The sequence below is a fragment of the Hemiscyllium ocellatum genome, chromosome 30 (assembly GCF_020745735.1).
Source record: "Hemiscyllium ocellatum isolate sHemOce1 chromosome 30, sHemOce1.pat.X.cur, whole genome shotgun sequence".
Classification (NCBI taxonomy): Eukaryota; Metazoa; Chordata; class Chondrichthyes; order Orectolobiformes; family Hemiscylliidae; genus Hemiscyllium; species Hemiscyllium ocellatum.
Window position 1 is genome coordinate 51,500,147 of NC_083430.1, and position 21,467 is coordinate 51,521,613.

The window sequence follows — 21,467 nt, forward strand, 5'->3', positions numbered from 1 at the left end:
GTGATAATGAAGATCCAGCAGAGCAAGAGATGAACTGGAGTCACTAGGAACCTGCTCGGAACTTCACGTCAGGGACTATCTCCATCTGGTTTCTATTGGAGGGGAGTGGTTGTGGAATGGGAGACTGCATATTAATGAGAGATGGTGAAATAATGAGGATGTTAATATATGTTCATTTATGGAAATAGTCGTCTCGTAGCTCTTCAGTGGGAATCTCATCAGTTGGAAAATGGGACCTTGTGCTCTTGACTTTGAGGAACTCCTCACTGGGCAACTCAACACAATTCTCAGCCACATTAGGGAAATTTAAACAATCCTTAGATAAGCACGTGGATGATTTTGCGATAGTGTAGGGGGACGAGCTGAGAAATAGCTCACAGCTTGGCACAACACTGAAGGCCGAAGGGCCTGTTCTGCGCTGTGTTGCACTATGTTTTCTCACCTTCCTCTCCATTTCCCACCTCGTTCATTGGCTAGGAAGGTTCAGCCTTGACTGTTAACCAGCAGCTTCTCATGAACTCAGAGACATGCCATGAGAAATGGCAGAACAGTGAAGGTGGATAAATCCGACAGAAAAAAAGACGAGAGGATTGAAAAAGAAAGAAGCAACTGACAAGCAGCTCACAAGAGAAATAATTGATGTTTGAACCTTTTTTCTTTACAGGACATCTTTTACTCTCACAAAAACTTTATAAAACTATGAGCCAAGATTATCCTCAAAGGAGCTGTAAGGAAGAAGTAGAGTTCTTAAACAAATTGTTTCCAAGTAAGCCAAAATAAAATGTTTAAATTTGCTGCAATATTTTAAAGCTGAATGGAGAGATTAAATTTCTCTTTCTGTTCCAGATGGTGTGACCTATTGTATGGGATGTATTCATTCCGACTGCTGGTATGTTATACTGAATACACTTTACTGTCAGATTTTTGGATAAACCAATTTAAGACAGTAAGCAGCTACTAGACTATAACAAACTTTGACATAAAACCATAAGATCAGCCCTTTGGGATAAAGAATTCCACGTATTCTTAACCCTCTGAGAGAAGAAATTCCTCCTTATGGGTGACTCCTTACTCAAAGGTGATACCCTCTGGTCCGAGATTCTCCCACAAGGGGAAACCATTTCTCCACATCTCCCTTATCATGTCCCCTAAGAATCTTGTACATTTCAATAAGGTCGCCTTTCATTCTTCTTCATTTCAATGAGTACAGGACCAACCTACTCACCCTCTCCTCAGAAGACGGTGCCTCTCTACCCAGAATCAATCGAATGGACCTTCTCTGTTCAAAACGGTTCCCACTATTCTTGGTGTGGTCAAACTATTGTGTAGTTTTAGGAAGAACTTCCTATTATTAATACTCCATTCCCTTTGAATAAAGGTCATCATTGCATTTGTTTTCTACTGAAATTGAATGCTGGTTTTTTGTGGTTTATACATGAGGACCTCTGAAGTCAGGAATGTGATGGAATATTCCCTACTTGCATAGATGGGTGCAGCTCCAACAACATTCAAGAAGCTTGATAACCTCCAAGACAAAGCAGTCTGCTTAATTGGTACCAAATCCACAAGCATCTACTTTCTCCATGACTGACAACAGCAGTGTGTGCTATCTACAAGATGCAGAGCAGAAATTCACCAAAGCTCCTTAGTCAGCACCATTTAAACCCATGAACACTTCCATCCAGAAGGACTAGGGCAGATACATGGGAACACCACCTCTTGCAAGTTCTTGCCATCCTGATTTGAGGATATAATCGCTGTTCCTTCACTGTCACTGGGTCAAAATCCTGAAATCCCTTCCCTGACAGCATTATGGGTCAACCTACCACACATGGACTGCAGCAGTTTGAGAAGGTAACTCACCACCACCTTCTTCAGGTCAATGAGAGATGGCCATAAAAGTTGGCTCAGCCAACAACGCCCACATGCCATCGATAATTTTTTAAAACTGCTTTCTGCAGTCTTTCCCCATTCAAATAATCTTCAGCCAATCCATTCTTCTTGCCAGACTACATAACATCATATTTTCTCATGTTATATTCCATCTGCCAGGTTTTTGACCACTACCAAGTATAGCAGCCTGAAAATCTTATTAGTAAGTAATAAAAAAAAGTATCTGTTCAACATCCACCTCATCAACACCCTTTAGCATTTTACATACCTCAATCAGATCTGCCCCTTTCTCACTCTCCCGAACTCCAACGAGTACAAGCCCAAACTATTCAACCGCTCCTGGTCCGACAGTCCTTTCATTCCTGGAATCACCCTGGTGAATCCCTCCTCTGAACTGCCTCCAGTGCCACCACATCCTTCCTCAAGTAAGGAGACCAGAATTGGACACAGTATTCCAGACATGATTTCACCAATGCCTTGTATAATTGTAACAGCACTTCTTTACTCTGGGAGCAGATGCCATGCCTGGTGTTTAGTCTGGAGGTAGACAACATCCAAGATCATTCTAGATGAAGAGATGAGGCAAAAGTTCAACGTGATTAGATTCCCTACAGTGTGGAAACAGGCCCTTTGGCCCAACCAGTCCACACTGACCTTCCGAAGAGTAGCCCATCCAGACCCGTTTCCCTCTGACTAATGCACCTGACACTACGGGTAATTTAGCATGGCCAATTCACCTGACCTGCACATCTTTGGACTGTGGGAGAAAACCGGTGCACCCGGAGGAAACCCTCGCAGACATGGGGAGAATGTGCAAACTCCACACAGACAGTTGCCCGAGGCTGGAGTCGACACCTGGGACCCTGGTACTGTAAGGCAGCAGTGCTAACTACTGAGCCACCGTGTTGCCCCTTTGAGCATTATTCAACCATAGGGACAACAGGGAACATCCCAGAAGAGTTGACCCGATTTTGAGTTAGGAATTGTTAATATTGCCTGTTGGGTTGGGTTGGGTTGGGTTGCTCTTCGGAGGGTCAGTGTGGACTTGTTGGGCTGAAGGGCCTGTTTTCACACTGTAGGGAATGTAAATCTGAAAAAAAGAACTTTTAATAGGTGGCACGGTGGTACAGTGGTTAGCACTGTTGCCTCACAGTGCCAGAGACCTGGGTTCAATTCCCACCTCAGGCGACTGACTGTGTGGAGTTTGCACATTCTCCCCGGGTCTGCGTGGGTTTCCTCTGGGTGCTCCGGTTTCCTCCCACAGTCCAAAAATGTGCAGGGTAGGTGGATTGGCCATGCTAAATTGCCTGTCGTGTTAGGTGAAGGGGTAAAATGTAGGGGAATGGGTTTGTGTGGGTTGCGCTTCGGCGGGTTGGTGTGGACTTGTTGGGCCGAAGGGCCTGTTTCCACACTGTAAGTAGTCTAATCTAATCTAAAGATTAACCATCACCAGCTTGACCAGACAGCATTGGATGTTGGGCTGCAAAATTCTACCAGTGAAGCATGTAGAAAACAGACTAAAGATAAAACAGAACCCAAAGAATGAGACTTATCCTAGCCAATTGAAATAAACATTTATTTTGCTCAATGAGAATGAAGTTTTCACTCTTTGCTCCCAGTTGCAGGAGTGTTTCATTTGTTCCTGTTTTCTTTGAAGGGTATCCACATGATTGAGCCAAGGGGATAAATTGCAGGAAGTGATCTGACATCACTAGGCATGAGGTTACGTCTCTTAGTTGTCGCAAATTTCTCGTTCTGAGTCAGGGAATCACTGATTGAGCAAGAATGTGCAACCCCAGTCAGCCACTGTCATCATTCTGGCTTGCTACCCAGAGATCAGTACCAGGGCAGGTTTTTGTAACTGTTGAATGAATCTGTTACTTTGCACATTTGAAAAATCCTGGAGGATAGAAACTCATTCCCTGAAATAATAGTCAAGGCAGAACCTTTCATTGTGCTTATACGGATATTCATCTAGTCATAAAGTAATGTCTCACCCAACAAAACTATAGTCCAAGAGCTGGGCGCTGACATGAAGCTGGATGGCTTGACGTGAACCTGATGGGTCAAATAGCCTCATTCAATGCTGTAAGGCTTCATGATTCTATATTCTACACCATTTTGACATTGTGCTTGTGTCAATGCACCAAAGTGCTGATTTGCTAAAGAATATTTTAATGACCTCTGATTGAAATGAATCACACACAAATCAAACTATTAACCAATTACAAGCCACTTCTACTACTGCCAAGTTTTAAAAAATTTATTCAGGGGACATGGTGTTGCTGGCTGGGCCAATCTTTATTACCAGACCCTCGTTGTCCTGGAGAAGGTGGTGGTGCGCTGTGTTCTTGAACCTTTAGAGATCATTGCCTATAGGGAGACCCACAATGCCCTGAGGGAGGGTATTCCAGGATTTTGACCCAGTGACACTAAAGGAACGGCAGTATATTTCTGAGTCAGGATTGTGAGTGACTTGGAGATTAACTTGCAGGTAGTGGTGTTTCCATATATTTGCTGCCCTTGGCCGTCTGGCCGGTAGCAGTTATGGTTTCAAAAGGTACTATCTAAGGATCTTTGGTGAATTACTTCAATGCATCTTGTAGATGGTACACACTGCTGATACTGAGGGCCAGTGGTGGATGGAATGGATGTGGATGTGCCAATATGTAAGAAAGGTGGTAAGGACAAGCCAAGGAACTATAGACCAGTGAGCCTGATGTCAGTTGTGGGCAAGTTGTTGGAGGGAATCCTGAAGGACATATTTTCCCTGGAGCGTCGGAGGCTGAGGGGTGACCTTTATAGAGGTTTACAAAATTATGAGGCGCATGGATAAGATAAATAGACAAAGTCTTTTCCCTGGGATCGGGAAGTCCAGAACTAGAGGGCATAGGTTTAGGGTGAGAGGGGAAAGATATAAAAGAGACCTAAGGGGCAACTTTTTCACGCAGAGGGTGCTACATGTATGGAATGAGGTGCCAGAGGATGTGGTGGAAGCTGGTAAAATTGCAACATTTAAGAGACATTTGGATGGGTATATGAATAGGAAGGGTTTGGAGGGATATGGGCCGGGTGCTGGCAGGTGGGACTAGATTGGGTTGGGATATCTAGTTGGCGTTGACAGGTTGGACTGAAGGGTCTGTTTCCATATTGTACATCTCTATGACTCTATGACAAGATGTACATGTATTTGGAAAGGCAAGGACTGATTTTGGATCATCAACATGGCTCTGTGTGTGGGAAATCATGTCTCATAAACTTGATTGAGTTTTTTTGAAGAAGTAACAAAGAGGATTGATGAGGGCAGAGCAGTAGATGTGATCTATATGGACTTCAGTAAGACGTTTGACAAGGTTCCCCATGGGAGACTGGTTAGCAAGGTTAGATCTCATGGAATAAAGGGAGAACTAGCCATTTGGTAACAGAACTAGCTCAAAGTAGAAGCCAGAGGGTGGTGGTGGACTTTTCGTCATTTATATAAATGATTTGGATGCGAGCATAAGAGGTATAGTTAGTAATTTTGTAGATTCCACCAAAATTGGAGGTGCAGTGGATGGCGAAGAAGGTTACCTCAGATTACAACAGGATCTTGATCAGATGGGCCAATGGGCTGAATAGTGGCAGATCGAGTTTAATTTAGATAAATGTGAGATGCTGCATTTTGAAAAGCAAATCTTAGCAGGACTTATACACTTAATGGTAAGGTCTTAGGGAGTGTTGCTGAACAAAGAGACCCTGGAATGCAGGTTCATAGCTCCTTAAAAGCAGGTAGATAGGATAATGAAGAAGGCATTTGGTGTGCTTTCCTTTATTGGTCAGAGTATTGAGTACAGGATTTCGGAGGTTGTGTTGTGGCAGAACATTGGTTAGGTCACTTTTGGAAGATTGCATGCATGTCTGGTCTCCCTCCTATTGGAAGGATGTTGTGAAACTTGAAAGGGTTCAGAAAAGATTTACAAGGGTGTTGCCAGGATTGGATGATTTGAGCTCCAGGGAGAGGTTGGATAGGCTAGGGCTGTTTTCCCTGGAGCGTCAGAGGCTATGGAGTGACCTCATAAAAGTTGATAAAATCATGAGGGCATGGTTAGGGTAGATAGACAAAATCCTTTCTTTGCAGTGGGGGAGTCCAGAACTGGAGGGCATATGTTTAGGGTGAGAGGGGAAAGATATAAAAGTGACCTAAGGGGCAACTTTTCATGCAGAGGGTGGTATGTGTGTAGAATGGGCTGCAAGAGGAAGTGGTGGAGACTGGTACAATGACAACATTTAAAAGGCATTTGGATGGGTATATGAATAGGAAGGGTTTGGAGGAATATGGGCCGGCTGCTGGCAGGTGGGACTAGATTGGGTTGGGATATCTGGTCGGCGTGGATGAGTTGGAATGAAGGGTCTGTTTCCATGCTGTACATCTCTATGGCTCTATGAAGCCAATCAAGCAGGCTCACACCTGGCTGGTGTCAAGCTTCTTGTAGTTGTTTTAGCTGCGCCCATCCGGGCAAGTGGGGAGCGTTCTGTGACACTCTTGATTTGTGCCTTGTGGGCAGGCTTTGGGGAGTTAGGAGGTGAGCTCCTCACTACCGTACTTCTAGGCTCCGAGCTGCCCTAGTTGTCACTGTATTTATCTGACTAGTTGGATTCAGTTTCTGGCCAATGTTAACACCCAGGATGTTCGAGTCACAAAGATCTACAGCATGGAAACAGGCCCTTCTCTCCACCATGCCCATGCCATCCAGTTTTCACAATTTAAGCTAATCCCATTTGCCTGGTTTTGGTCCATATCCCTCCATACCGATCCCATCCATGTACCTGTCTAAATGTTGCTTCATGTTGATAGTTGAGGATTCAGCAAATGGCAGTGCCATTAAGCTGGCAAGGGGCATTGGTTTGATTCTCTCTTGTTGGAAGTGGTCATTTCCCTTCGCTTAAAGAGATTAGTGAATCAGATGAATTTTAACAACAATCAAAATGGTTTTTTGTGACAGTTTGACCTTTAATTCCACAATTTTTCATACTACTAGCTCCACCATTTGCTATGGTGGGGTTTAACCCCAGATCCTCTGGGTATTACCTGTGTCTCCAGCAAGAATACCACCTATTATCCTCCTATTATTGTTGGCTGTGTCATTCGCTCTAACATTTATCTGGTGGTGAAATGGTAAGGGGAGCAGAAAGTGTTTGGCTGGTTATACCACAACCACAGACTTTTCACAAAAAACGGGAGACTTTGTACTGTGAATGATACACATTTAGTGGATAAATATACAGTAACAAATCTCTGGCAGTGAGTCAGTAAAATGAGTCAGACAATGTCAGTGTAGAATTCCAATAACACCCTAACCCAGTCAACAAAGCTCCAACAGAGCGTCAGCATCATCTGTCTCCAGGATAGATTACCAAATTTCACTCTCAGGTTGCTGTGTTTTTATGCAGTGCACAGTATGAATTCTGACCTATTTCCATACGGTGTCTCAGACTGAGACAAGGTGGATAGGATTAAAGCTATTGATGACGTGCAGTGAGGGTTGGAAATTGCGGGCATAGTTTACACAAACTTCGAATGCATGGTCCCAGTGGGCACAGCTCCCCCATCTGGAGTGCAGACTCAGTAAATGAACTCTTAGCATTTTCATCCTATTTGGAACATTAGTACCGTTAGCTAAATCAGAGCGATGCAGGAAATGTGGTCATAACACCAAAGAACACACAGTGATGAGTAACCAATCAAAATTAAAGTTAGTTTTTTTCCTCTCAATATTTTATTGTTTGTAGCGTAGAAATGAATATCCAGAACAATGTTGTGTTCTTTGAATTTGGAGTGTTAAGTTAACAGTAGTAGTTTCGTGCTCATGATAACTGCAGGCACTCACAGTGAGAAATAAAGGGGTGACGTGAGAGGAATTATATATTTTGTGTTCATGGGAAAAAAACAGGAAAATGGAGGCAAGTTGGCAAGAAAAGCACAAAGTGAATTAGAGTAAATAAACAAAGTGTTTGCTCCGTAAGCAAATAAATATTGCAAATCTGCTGAGGGAAAGCAGCACAAAACAATTGATTTATAATACAGGAGAAAAGATAAGCAAATTTACTCACATCTTAACCAAGGATTTTGTTGATGTTCTGTAAATTGTGCTGAAAGTATAATTGCTCCAAGATAGTACTCCCAGCTTCCTTGGCTGTCCACTACCATTTTAGTAAAATCCTTGTTTTATTTCTCTGTATTCTTTCATGGCACTTGGGCATGGCATAATTACCCATGAGCCAAGAGCCTTGCTATACCCTTTCAGATGCAGTTAAGAGTCATAGGAACATAAGACACAGGAGCAGGAGGAGACCATTCAGCCCCGCAAGTCTGCTCTGTCATTTAATACGACTGTGGCTGATCCCTTCTCAACCTCAACTTTACTTACCTGCCCGCTCTCCATAACCCTTCAACCCATTACTCATTAAAAATCTGCCTATCTCTTCCTCAAATTTACTTAATAGCTCAGCATCCACTGCACTCTGGGGGAGTGAATTCCACAGATCCACGACCCTTTGAGCGAAGTAATTTCTCCTCATCTCTGTTTGAAATCTGTTTCTCTTTTCTGAAAACATTGCAATGGGTCGGGAGTAACTTATAGTCTAGAGCAGGTAAGAAAGGCAGATTTCCTTCCCTTAGTGAACCAGGTGGGTTTTTACAACTGTTGACAATGGTTGTGATACTCACTTTTTATAAATTGTCTTATTAATTGAATTTAAATTGCACCAGCTGCCACAATATCCCTCGGATTGCTTTACTAGCCCAGGGATGTTATCACTATGCCAACACTAGCTTCTATATTTAGACATGAGTCGGGTTTCTGCCATAATTACTGTGTCAGAATGGGAGGCATTCTGCAAACTTCCCAGCACACATCTTTCAGGAGTTGGGACCTTTATAATATTTGTTTCTTTGTTTGATCAGTCTTTTTGAGTTTGGGAAACAGCAAGCGTTCTCAGGCTCGATGAGGAGTGCTGCAAACTGCAGAAACAGGGTGGCAGACTCCCTGGGACTGCCGGGGGTTCACTGCCAGTGGAAATACCATCTCGGAATGTGGCCTGACACTGTTCCATTTGGGAATTCTGACGCCTGAATTCAGGCAGCCCACAGCAGTTCACAGAGACATCTGACTTCAATTACTTCCAGTAGCCTCAGAAATTATTTGCTGAGGGGGGTTTTGTGAACACATCGAAGAGAATACAGAAGCGATTAAAACGAATGGTTCCCGGGTGAGGAATTTCAGTGACGAGGAGAGTTTGAAGAAGTTGGGACTGTAAGGCTGTAAGGAAATGTGAGAGATGTTTTCAAGATCATGAGCGAGCTGGACAGGGTAGATCAGGAGAAACTGTTCCTTCTCACAAAAGAGCATAGACTTAGTGATCTGCAAAAGAAACCATGGTGCAGTGTGGAAAGACTAGAGCAGTTAGAGTCTGTAAGGCACTGCCTGGAAATGGTGAAGGCACGTTCAACTCAGGCATTCAAGAGGGGGATTGGATGGTTAGCTGGCTAAAAGTCATGTGCTGAAAATTAGATTAGATTAGATTACTTACAGTGTGGAAACAGGCCCTTCGGCCCAACAAGTCCACACCGACCCGCTGAAGCGCAACCCACCCATACCCCTACATTTACCCCTTACCTAACACTACGGGCAATTTAGCATGGCCAATTCACCTGACCCGCACATCTTTGGATTGTGGGAGGAAACCAGAGCACCCGGAGGAAACCCATGCAGACACGGGGAGAACGTGCAAACTCCACACAGTCAGTCGCCTGAGTCGAGAATTGAACCCGGGTCTCAGGCGCTGTGAGGCAGCAGTGCTAACCACTGTGCCACCGTGCCACCCACAAATGTGTTGCTGGAAAAGCGCAGCAGGTCAGGCAGCATCCAAGGAACAGGATTATCGATGTTTCGGGCATAAGCCCTTCTTCAGGAAGTAAAAGTCATGTACCAGGGTATGGGGTGAAAGAAGATTGGCATGTGGTAATGAGACTCATTTAACAGGCCTGATGGGCTGAATGGTCTCTTTCTCCAACAATTCTATGTGGAATTCTTTATCAAACAAGCATTGCTATTTCAAACGTAGTCCTGTTTAATGACCAGGAGAAAGCGAGGATTGCAGATGCTGGAGATCAGAATGGGGAATGTGGTGCTGGAAAAGCACAGCAGGTCAGGCAGCATCCGAGGGGCAGGGGAATCGACTTTCAGGCCGATTCCTGGTGAAGAGCTTATGCCCTAAACGTGGATTTTCCTGCCCCCGGGCTGCTGCCTGATCTGCTGTGCTTTTCCAGCACCACACTCCCCACTCCAATTTAATGACGTTTAATTACTAGCTCATGTCGGATCGAGCCCAGATCTTTGTACGGTTTTTTGAGTTAGCAACTATGCAGCACTACATCGAAATATTGGCAGGAAGATCAGCACATGTACAGTAGCCCTGCTAGCATTAACTGTTTGTAAGATCAGATTAATTACAAGTGGTTTTATGGAATTGGAGGTTACCTGCTGAATAAATGTGTAAATTTTGAGTCTGCGCTGTCAATGAACGTCAATTCTATCCATGACAACATGGGCTTAATTAAAGGGTTAGAGTGGATGGAGCTGGTATTCGGGAATGTGTGCAGCTGCTGGGAGTTGCTGCAAATCAGTCCCGGAAATGGCTGGACTGAAATATTTCTCTAGCAGTCCCCGGGATGTGAGTGGGTTTTGTACACGAGTCGGAACACAGTGAGGGACAAAGTAAAATAGCCATTTGTTAGTCTGAGGGAATGTATGTTGGATCTTTAAAGTGATACGTTAGTGGGATATTGCGTTCACCGACATGAGTGTGTGTGTAAATCGGGCATTTGTAAACTGGGGTCCGCCTGTCCTAACGTGCACTGCTCCATAATGCAGGGATGAAGGAGTTACAACAACCTCACAGAATCTAGGGAGAGATATCAGTTTGTTTTTTTTCTCAGTTCTCCACTGGCATTGATGTACATAGAGGCCTTTGTAAAAAAAAGACTAGTCATTCAGTGAGCAGCTCGGACCCTGGGTATGAACCTCACCACAGCAGATGGTGGGATTTCAGTCTGATTCAAAACAAAAAGTCTGGTATTTAAAGTGTAATGGTGACCATGAAACAGCTGTTAATTATTGTTGCAGAACCATCAGGGTCACGAATGTTGTTCAGGAAAGGAAACTGCTGGCCTTTCCTGGCTGGTGTACATGTGACTCCAGATCTGCAGAAATGTGGTTAGACCATAAGACATAGGAGTGGAAGTAAGGCCATTCGGCCCATCGAGTCCACTCCGCCATTCAATCATGGCTGATGGGCGTTTCAACTCCACTTACCAGCATTCTCCCCATAGCTCTTAATTCCTTGTGACATCAAGAATTTATCAATCTCTGCCTTGAAGACATTTAGCGTCCCGGCCTCCACTGCACTCTGCGGCAATGAATTCCACAGGCCCGCCACTCTCTGGCTGAAGAAATGTCTCTGCATTTCTGTTCTGAATTGACCCCCTCTAAGTCTGTGTCCAAGGGTCCTAGTCTCCTCGCCTAACAGAAACAATTTCCTAGCGTCCACCCTTTCCAAGCCATGTATTACCTTGTAAGTTTCTATTAAATCTACCCTTAATCTTCTAAACTCCAATGAATATAATCCCGGGATCCTCAGCCGTTCCTCGTATGACTCTTGAGTGTTATCATCATCATCGGCGGTCCCTCACAGATGAGGATGACTGTCTTCCCCTCTCAGGGGGAGCCTGTTGGTGGCTGTACAGATGGATACAGGCTCTGTGACACATGGGCCAGATGGTACTCATGGGAAGGAGATGGGTGAGTGGGGAGTTGGTGTGACAGCATGGTCCTTACTGTTTTCACCTGGCCTCTGTTTTTATCCAAGTCTTGAGCTGCCTGACACCTTCCCAGATGTTCCTCCTCCACTTTGGATGGTCTTGGGGCCGACCAGTGATGCCCATGTCCTGTGGATGAATTTAAAACAAAAAGGTCTGGGAGCCAATCATCCAGATAGGCTTTACTTGGTTTGAAAGCAGAAATTGCTGGGAGAACACAGGTGTTTTTATTAACCTCTTTTTCCAGAAATGGTCTGGCTGGAAAACCCATCTGTTAATTTAAGGCTTTAAAAATGTTGCCGGGAGGCTGTGTCTATCTTAATTTGCCCTCTCTCTCCCCCACATTCCATTGCAGCCTGCTGCCCATTCCAAACTGAATTGGTCATCCTGTTTTGAGAGCTGACCAGCTATTGTTAATGTGACAGGCTCTCTGTTTCCAGGCTACAATATAGGGGGTATACCTGCCCCTCCATAAAAATCACAACCCTCTGTGAGCTCCAGGAAACAATGCATTCCACCTTTTCCCACCCCTAGCATGAAAATCCTGCTCACCATTACAGCATTGTGTTACTGTGACTGACCAAAACCTTCACACCTGTGGTGCAATGGCAGTGTTCCTACGACTGGACTAGAAGGCCTGAGTTTAAGTCCCACCTCTTCAAGAGATGTGTAATAACATCTCTGCATAAATTGATTCAGGGGTGAGGAAAGTCAAAATCTCCACAATCTATAATTCCATTGATAAGCTTTTTTTTTAAAAAAAAGGATGCTTTCTATTGTCTCTAACATCCCTGTGACAGTATTGAGTAATGTTCTGCACAGCCTCACTAGACTACACCACCCTCCAAGCATTCCACATCATGGGATGTGCTCTCTCCAGGCAAGTCCAGCATTTGTTGCCGGTCTCGGAATTACCTTGAGAAGGACACGTGTTCAGGCAGTGACTGCTGCTTGAGGATTGGTGTCAGCCACAGATCAGTCAGTGGCTCTCTCGCCTCTTTATGCCTTCACTTCAAGACATAATCTGGCTTGACATACTCTACTGCGGCACCTGGGGAGTGTGCAACTGTCTGTGCTGCCTTTCAGATAATACATTAAACCAAGGGCTTGCCTATTCCACTGCATTATTTTTAAAAAGGAAATGGGGGTCTCTCCCTGCCTTGGACAATGTTTGTCCCTCAAACAGTACCTAAAGCAGATGATCTACTCATTTATTTGATTGCTGTCTGTAGGAGCCTGCTGTTTACAAATTGATATCCAGACTTCCCACATTACAGGAGTGACTACACACCTAAAATAAAGTTTCTTTGGCTATTTAACTTTCAGTTGGTAAAATGGAAGAAATCCGGTTCACTGGTTGGATGAATCGATGTGCAGAATACTTCTTCAGTGGTGAGACTGGAAATTGTAGATGCACAAAGAGACCAAGGTGTCCTTGTTGATAAATTACAGAAGGTTATGTGCAGGACGCTATAAGGAATGCTAGAGGAATACTAGCCTTTATTGCAGGAAGGTTTGAGCACTGCAGTAGTGAAGTCTTTCTCCAATTGCGAGGGAGCATGGTTAGACTGCACATGGAGGATTGTGAGCAGTTTTGGTCTGCACTCCTCTGGAAGGATATTATTGCCAGAGAGGTAGTGTAAAGAAGGTTCACCCAGGATGGTGGGACAGTCCTGCGAAGAGAGATTGGGCAAACTGGGCTTGTATTCTCTAGAGTTCTGAAATGAGATGAGCTCATTGAAACCTACAAAATATTCAAAGCGGTAGAGAGGGCAAACACAGGTAAGAGGGCTCCCCTGATTCAGGATTTGAGAACAAGCGAGCAGAATTTAAAAATAAAACACCTTAGACTATGTCCAAGATAAGGAGACTTTAATTTTTACTCAGTGTTGTGAACCTTTGCAATTCTCTACCAGAGAAGACCGTGGAGACTCAATCTTTGAGTATGTTTGAGACAGGGAATGTTGATTTCTGACCAATGGGATGTGGAGTTGTGTACATGAGGTGAGTAAAAAACATTGAAGTATGTGAACATCCATGATCATATTAAATGGAGGGTCAGACCTGATGGGCTGAATAGCCTACACCTGTTCCTATGTTCCTAGTTTATGTCCTTTAAAATAGTTTTAAACATTTAAGTATTTAATATAATTGAAAGTCTGTGCAAATATTAACTATTTACCCCACCATCTAACCCCACTTCCCTGAGATCAATTGCTGGGATCAGTTAATTTAGCACAAGCTAGAGATCATACTGAACAATTTCCAATCTGTACAATATCACCTGAGAGGCTTAATATTTGACTTTTAGACACACAAATCAGTTTTCAGCCATGCTGCTACCTGCTGTGCTAAATTCTCTTTTGCTCAGCACTGGTATTTACGATCTCTTGCACCACTTTCTCACTCCCTAACCATATCCCTTTCGGGATTGAAATCTGTACCTAATCAATTTCTTCAATAAATACTTGGGAAACAAGATATTTTAAGAATTGCAAATTTGTTTTCATTAATTGGGTGTGGGTGTTGCTAGTGAGGGCAGCGTTTATTGCCCATCCCTAATTGCCTGGAGGGCAGTTAAGAGTCAAACACATTGCTATGGGTGTGGAGTCACATGTAGACCAGACCAGGTAAGGACAGTAATAATTGCAGTTGAAAGATTGAGTTTAGATCTATTTGAATAATTAGCGACCTAAAATAGATTATTTGAAATCAGGTTTAGAGATATCCAGTTCATGGAATTGGACTGATATTAAGGTTTGAGAAATGATGATTTGTATCACAGTTTGCCAGTTACTCACCAGCCCTCCAACGGCAGTTTCTTGAAATGAAGTCCACAGTATCTGCACAATGACTGATAACAAGCTGGAATTCTCTCCCCTCCTGGCCACAGAATGTTGTTTTGAACTGAGACTCTCAGGAGAGAATTTCTTTACCTTGAACATTCTTTAACAATGTATAAAAAACAAAGATGTGGATAGAGCTGCTTTTATCTGCAAGTCTCTTTGAAGGGGAAGAACAGATGGATTTTAAAGATACCACTATACAATGAAGCAGCACGTTAGGACAGTTTGAGATCACATCTCCTTTAGTTAAATAGCTTGAGTGCTAGCTTTTAGCACAAAAACACCCAGTGAAACCATAGACTGAGTCCCGCCAGAAATTACCAGTGACTTCCGTGGAGAGTTTCTGTTCCTGACCCTTGGTGAGTTTCCTCAAACTTGTGCCTCTTTACCTAACACCACTCTGTTTTGGTGCTTGCTAATCCTGTTGTCTGACACGCTGGGGGTGCAAGTCCTTGGCACGGTCAGATAGCCTGGGATCCTCGGTACAGGCAATGGCTGTGTGGTACTAGATTATTATTTCAGAGACCCCAGTAATGTTCTGGAGACCTGGGTTTGAATCTGACCATAACAGGTGGTGGAATTTAAATTCAATCAATAAAAGAAATCTGGAATTAAAAGTCTAATCATCATAGAGTCCCGACAGTGTGGAATCAGGCCACACAGGCTATTGACTCCAAAGAGCATCCCACCTAGACCCACCACCTCCCAAATCCTGTAATTTCCATTGCACACTCACCCAGCCAGCAGGTCCTTGGACACCACAGGGTAATTTTGAATGGCCAATCCACCTAACCTGCACATCGTTGGACTGTGGGAGGAAACCGGAGCACCCGGAGGAAACCCATGGTGACCATGAAACTGTTGCCAGTTGTTTGGGGTAAACCCCATGGCCTTTTAGGGAAGGAAACTGCCACCCTTACCTGGCCTGGCCTACACGTGACTCCAGACCCGGGGCAAAGTGTTTGGCTCTGAACTGGCACTTGGGCAATAAATGCTGGCTCAGCCAGTGACACCCACATCACATGAATAAATATTAACAATTCTTTGAAGGCGAGTTCTGCATCTGGTCTGGAGTTGCCCTTCACTGTGCACGTGATGGGAGAGAGCAGCCACTGAATAACTCTCACCAGGCCATGAGATTGGCACGCTACCACTTCATTGCACATCTGTGTTTGAGCACCAGCCCACACAGCTTGCCTCTCCTTAGCCACATCCCACCCTACATCCCTGTATAGGTCAGTGCTACTCTTTCCCCAATGCCCACTTGTCCAACATCATCTCATTATTCAATGTGGGACCATCACACACTTTGAAACTTTCACTTTTTTTTTCAGTAACAGTAAAAGTGAACCAAGAACAGACAGAAACTGTATGTGCCTCTGTGAATAGAGAGGGAGCTTGGGTATCGAGCATTGACTAATTGTGTTCAGAATTAATTTAACAATAATTTCACAGTAATTCTGTTCTGGGTTATCCTGCGAAGTTGTGTTAGGGAAGTTGAGGGGGATTCAGTCCTGGAATTGGAGGAAGCAACCAGGGAGCAGCAAAGGTTGAGAAGGGACCTGATAGAGGGGCAGAGGCAACAGGAAGCCAGGGGCAACAAGAATTGTGCAGGCGGTTAGTTCACCATATAATGGAGGGAGTTACAAGTGCATGAGAGGAGATGACGTAGTGAGAGGGGGTTATGAGCAGTCACTCCCTCCAGGACATTGATGAGAGGCACTGTGCAACACAATGATGGTAGAGCTTGGTTCAGGAGGTAATGATGTGACCCAGATCCAGAAGGGGTGTGGGGGTATGTGGAGGATCAGTAATGATGGGCTGACCAGAATTCCAGACATGAGGGTTTGGGGTGGAGGGCAGCCCCCTTAATTGCCAGGCTGAGCCTGTGGCCCACTGGCTGAACATGTCCTGGGTGCCTTCCTCAGATACCCATAGACATTGACAACACACAAGGAAGCCATTTGGTCCATCAGGTTTGTGTCAATCAACAAATGTCTCACAACATTAATCCTGTTTTTCAGATGTTGGTTCACAGCTTTTGAGGCTGTACTAATGCAATTAAATGGGCTCAGTGGTTAGCACTGCTGCCTCACAACGCCAGGGGCCCGAGTTCAATTCCAGCCTCGAATGACTATCTGTGTGGAGTTTGCACATTCTTCCCATGTCTGCTTGGGTTTCCTCCCACAGTCCAGAGATATGCAGGTCAGGCGAATTGGCCATGCTATATTACCCATAGTGTTAGGTGGATTAGTCAGATGTAAATATAGAGTAGGGGAATGGGTCTGGGTGGATTACTGTTTGGAGGGTTGAGATAGACTTGTTGGGCCGAAGGGCCTGTTTACATACTGTAGGGAATCTAATCTAATCCAAATGACACGGGTGGGGAGTATTTTGTTCGGATAATTGAATGTTAGGATAATCAAATACCGGATGACACAGTTTAGCCAAGCTTCGGGACCTTGTGACCTTGTTTGGATAAACCGAAATTTGGATGATTGAATGCCAGGTAATCGAGGTTCCTCTGTAAATCCTTTCTGTACCATTTCAAGTTTAATGTCTTTCCTATAGGGATACCAGAATTCAATGCTGTATTTCAAAACTGGCCTCACCAATGTCCTGTCTGCTCAATAAAGGGCAGAATTGTTTAAATTTATTAAACTATTTAATCGTAATTGTATTGGCATCCAAAGGACAGTGTGTACCCCTGTGAGTCATCCTGGTTGGGCATAGCGAGTGTACTGGCCAATGTTATGCATACCCTCACCTAGATCATGCTGCTATAGAGAACACTGGGAAAGGGAGGTAAATGGAGTGACCTTTGCCCCATCCATACAGGGAGTGCCCTGCATGAATTAGATCAGAAGTTGAGAATCCCATTTGTGTCCATACTCTGCATTTCCTTATGGTACAGACAGAGTGAATCAGCTCAGGTTGTTTTCCTTGGAACAGGGAAGGTTGGGAAGAGGCCTGATAAAGGGATGGGAAGGCACCTTTTCCAACAGTAGAGAATCAATAACCAAGGAACATTGACCTAAGGTAGGAAGTAGAATTGAAATGAACTGTGTTCACTCTAGAGGGGGCTGAGGGTCAGGAACTCACTGTCTGAAAGGGGAAATTGAGTCAGAAACATTAAAGCAGTATTTAATATTTAGATTAGATTCCCTACAGTATGGAAACAGGCCATTTGGCCCAACAAGTCCACCCCGACCTTCCGAAGAGTAGCCCACCAAGACCTATTCCCCTACCCTATATTTACCCATCACTAATGCACCTAACACTATGGGCAATTTAGCATGGCAAATTCACCTGACCTGCACATCTTTGGGTTGTGAGAGGAAACTTGAGCACCCAGAGGAAACCCACACAGACATGGGGAGAATGTACAAACTCCACACAGACAGTCGCCTGAGGCTGGAATCAAGCCTGGGTCCCTGGCATTATGAGGCAGCATGCTAACCACTGAGCCACCATGTCTCCCATGGATAATCAAAGTTCCTCTGTACAAAGATGTTGCTAAAGTTGGAGGGTTTGAACAATACAGAGAGGCTGAATAAGCTGGAGCTATTTTCCCTGGAGCACCAGAGGCTGAGGGGTGACCTTATAGAGGTTTAAAAAATCATGAGGGGCATGGATTGGATAAATAGATGACGTCTTTCCCCTGTGGCAGAGGAATCGAGAATTAGAGTGCATAGGTTTAAGGTGAGAGAAAAGATTTAAAAGGGACCTAAGGGGCAACTTTTTCACACAGAGGGTGGTGTGTGTATGGAATGAGTTGCCAGAGGAAATGGCAGAGGCTGGTTCAATTACAACATTTAAAAGGCATCTGGATGGGTCTATGGATAGGTCGGGTTAGGATATCTGGTCAGCATGGATGAGTTGGACTGAAGGGTTGGTTTCTGTGCTGTGTGACTCTGACTACGTTGTTGCAATTGGATTGCACTTTTTTTTATATAGAAGGACCCAAAAGGATCTGCTGCAATAATTCATGTCTTTTCTTGGGGTGTTTGAGGTGTAATTAAAAATAATCTCTATTTCATCCACAGTACTTAGGACCTGCCAAAAGATTCAACCAGTTTTCACATTATATAAGCAAGAAATGTTATTTAACATAGGGGTTCAAGTTCATAGCTCCTTGAAGGTAATAGTGTGATAAAGAAGGTGTATGTCATGCTTGTCTTTATTGGCCAGGAAATTGAGTAGAGGAGTCAGGATGTCATGATGAACCTTATAAGACTTTAGTTCGGCCACAGTTAGAGTATTGCATTCAGTTCTGGTCACCACGTTACAAGGTGGATGTGGAGGCTTTGGAGAGGGTGCAGAAGCGGTTTACCAGGATGCTGCCTGAATTAGAGGGTATGAGCTATAAGGAGAGGCGAGAAAAACTTGGGTTGTTTTCTCTGGAATGGCAGAGGCTGAGGGGAGACTTGATAGAAGGCTATAAAATTATGAGACACATGGATAGAAATAATGGTCAGAATCTGTTTCCCAGAGTTGAAATGTCTGATACTAGGGGGCATGCATTTGACATCTCGGGAAAGTTCAAAGGAGATGTAAGGGGAAACTCCTTCACAAAGAGTGGTAAGAGTCTTGAACATGCTGCCAGTGGTGGTGGGGGCAGATAGAATAGGGGTGTTTAAGGGAATTTTAGATAAACACATGAATATGCAAGGAATGGAGGGATGTGGACCGAGGGCAGGCAGAAGGCGTTAGTTTCATTTGGTGTCATGTTTGGCACAACATTGAGGGCCGAAGAGCCTGTTCCTGTGATGTAATGTTCTGTACTCTATAGCGAAAAGAAAAGGTCTTGTATTCACAGGACCTAATGCATCTTCACAATCAATATGTCTCTTGTGTGAAGAGTTCCCACTATATTTGACATCAGCAAACACAAGCCATATACAGCGATGAGATGAATAACCATCTTGCATGAATGGTTGCATTAGCAAGGGGATAAATATGAATGACGATACTGTCAAACCTCCCTATTGTCCTGTAGAGAAGCGTATGGCATCTTTAAGATTGTTTATATTTACCTATACAGGCTTCCACTTAACAGCTACAACATTATGAGAGGCATAGATAGGGTGGATAATCAGAGGCTTTTCCCTAAGGTTGAAGTTTCAATTACAGGGGGGCGCAGGTTCAAGGTGAGAGGGAGGAAGTTTAAGGGAGATGTATGAAGGAAGGTTTTCACACAGAGAGTGGGTAGGAGCCTGGAACACACTGCCAGAGGAGGTGCTGAAAGAAGCACGTTGGTGATATTTAAGAGGCAGCTGGATGGTTACGTGAATAGGGAGGAAATAGAGGGATATGGACCTAATAAGGGCAGAAGGTTTGTTTCTTTAATTTAGTTAGGGCATGATGATCGGCAGAGGCTCTGTACAGGCTCCTGGACTGTACTTCAGTTTTGTTCTTTTTATTCCCCCCAAAAGGTGGTGCCTTTGACAATGTAGGATTCTCCCCATGTGGTTCAAAAGTGAGGTATCTAGTTTGGCCTTCATGCGTCTTGGAGTAGGATTTGAACCTTCAACAATCGGAGGTGTGGAATTTGACTGTGAAAATGTTTGTGGAGGTGAACAGCAGTTTCCAAAACATGAACATTCCAGTGAGACAGACAGAGCAGTGAGATTCACCACTGTGCCTGTGCACATGTCAGGTACTGATCTGTCAGGTATCTCTATACCCTGGATCACGGAAGGTTTTGGGATCCTCTAGCCGGGTCAAACGCTAGAAATTTTAATGATCGCACGGTTAAATCTCACGAAATACAGGGAGAACTAGCCATTGGATACAGAACTGGGTCAAAGGTAGAAGACAGAGGGTGGTGGTGGAGTGTTGTTTTTCAGACTGGAGGCCTGTGACCAGTGCAGTGCCACAAGGATTGGTGCTGGGTCCTCTACTTTTTGTCATTTACATAAATGATTTGGATGCGAGCATAAGAGGTACAGTTAGTAAACTTGCAGATGTCACCAAAATTGGAGGTGTAGTGGACAGCGAAGAAGGTTACCTCAGATTACAATGGGATCTGGACCAGATGGGCTAATGGGCTAGAAGTGACGAATGGAGTTTAATTCAGATAAATGCAAGGTGCTGCATTTTGGGAAAGCAAGTCTTAGCAGGACTTATACACTTAATGGTAAGGTCCTAGGGAGTGTTGCTAAACAACGAGACCTTGGAGTGCAGGTTCATAGCTCCTTGAAAGTGGAGTTGCAGATAGATAGGATAGTGAAGAAGGCGCTTAGTATGCTTTCCTTTTATTGGTCAGAGTATTGAGTACAGGAATTGGGAGGTCATGTTGCAGCCCTACAGAATATTAGTTAGGTCACTGTTGGAATATCACGCGCAATTCTGGTTTCCTTCCTATCAGAAAGATGTTGTGAAACTTGAAAGGATTCAGAAAAGATTTACAAGGATGTTGCCAGGGTTAGAGGATTTGAGCTACAGGGAGAGGCTGAATTGGCTGGGGCTGTTTTCCCTGGAACGTTGGAGGCTGAGGGATGACCTTATAGAGGTTTACAAAATTATGAGGGGCATGGATAGGATAAATAGACAAAATCTTTTCCCTGGGATCGGGGAGTCCAGAACTAGAGGGCATAGGTTTAGGGTGAGAAGGGAAAGATATAAAAGAGACCTAAGGGGCAACTTTTTCACACAGAGGGTGCTATGTGTATGGAATGAGCTGCCAGAGGAAGTGGTGGAGGTTAGTACAATTACAACATTTAAGAGGCATTTGAATGGGTATATGAATAGGAAGTGTTTGGAGGGATATGGGTCGGGTGCTGGCGGGTGGGACTAGATTGGGTTGGGATATCTGGTCGGCATGGACGGGTTGGACTGAAGGGTCTGTTTCCGTGCTGTATATCTCTGAC

The 21,467-nt window shown here is 44.2% G+C and overlaps 1 pseudogene; it reads left to right on the plus strand.

The window, feature by feature from the left end:
• Nucleotides 1-21,467, plus strand: part of LOC132830049 (S-adenosylmethionine decarboxylase proenzyme-like) — a 65,658-nt pseudogene that overhangs the window by 30,565 nt on the left and 13,626 nt on the right.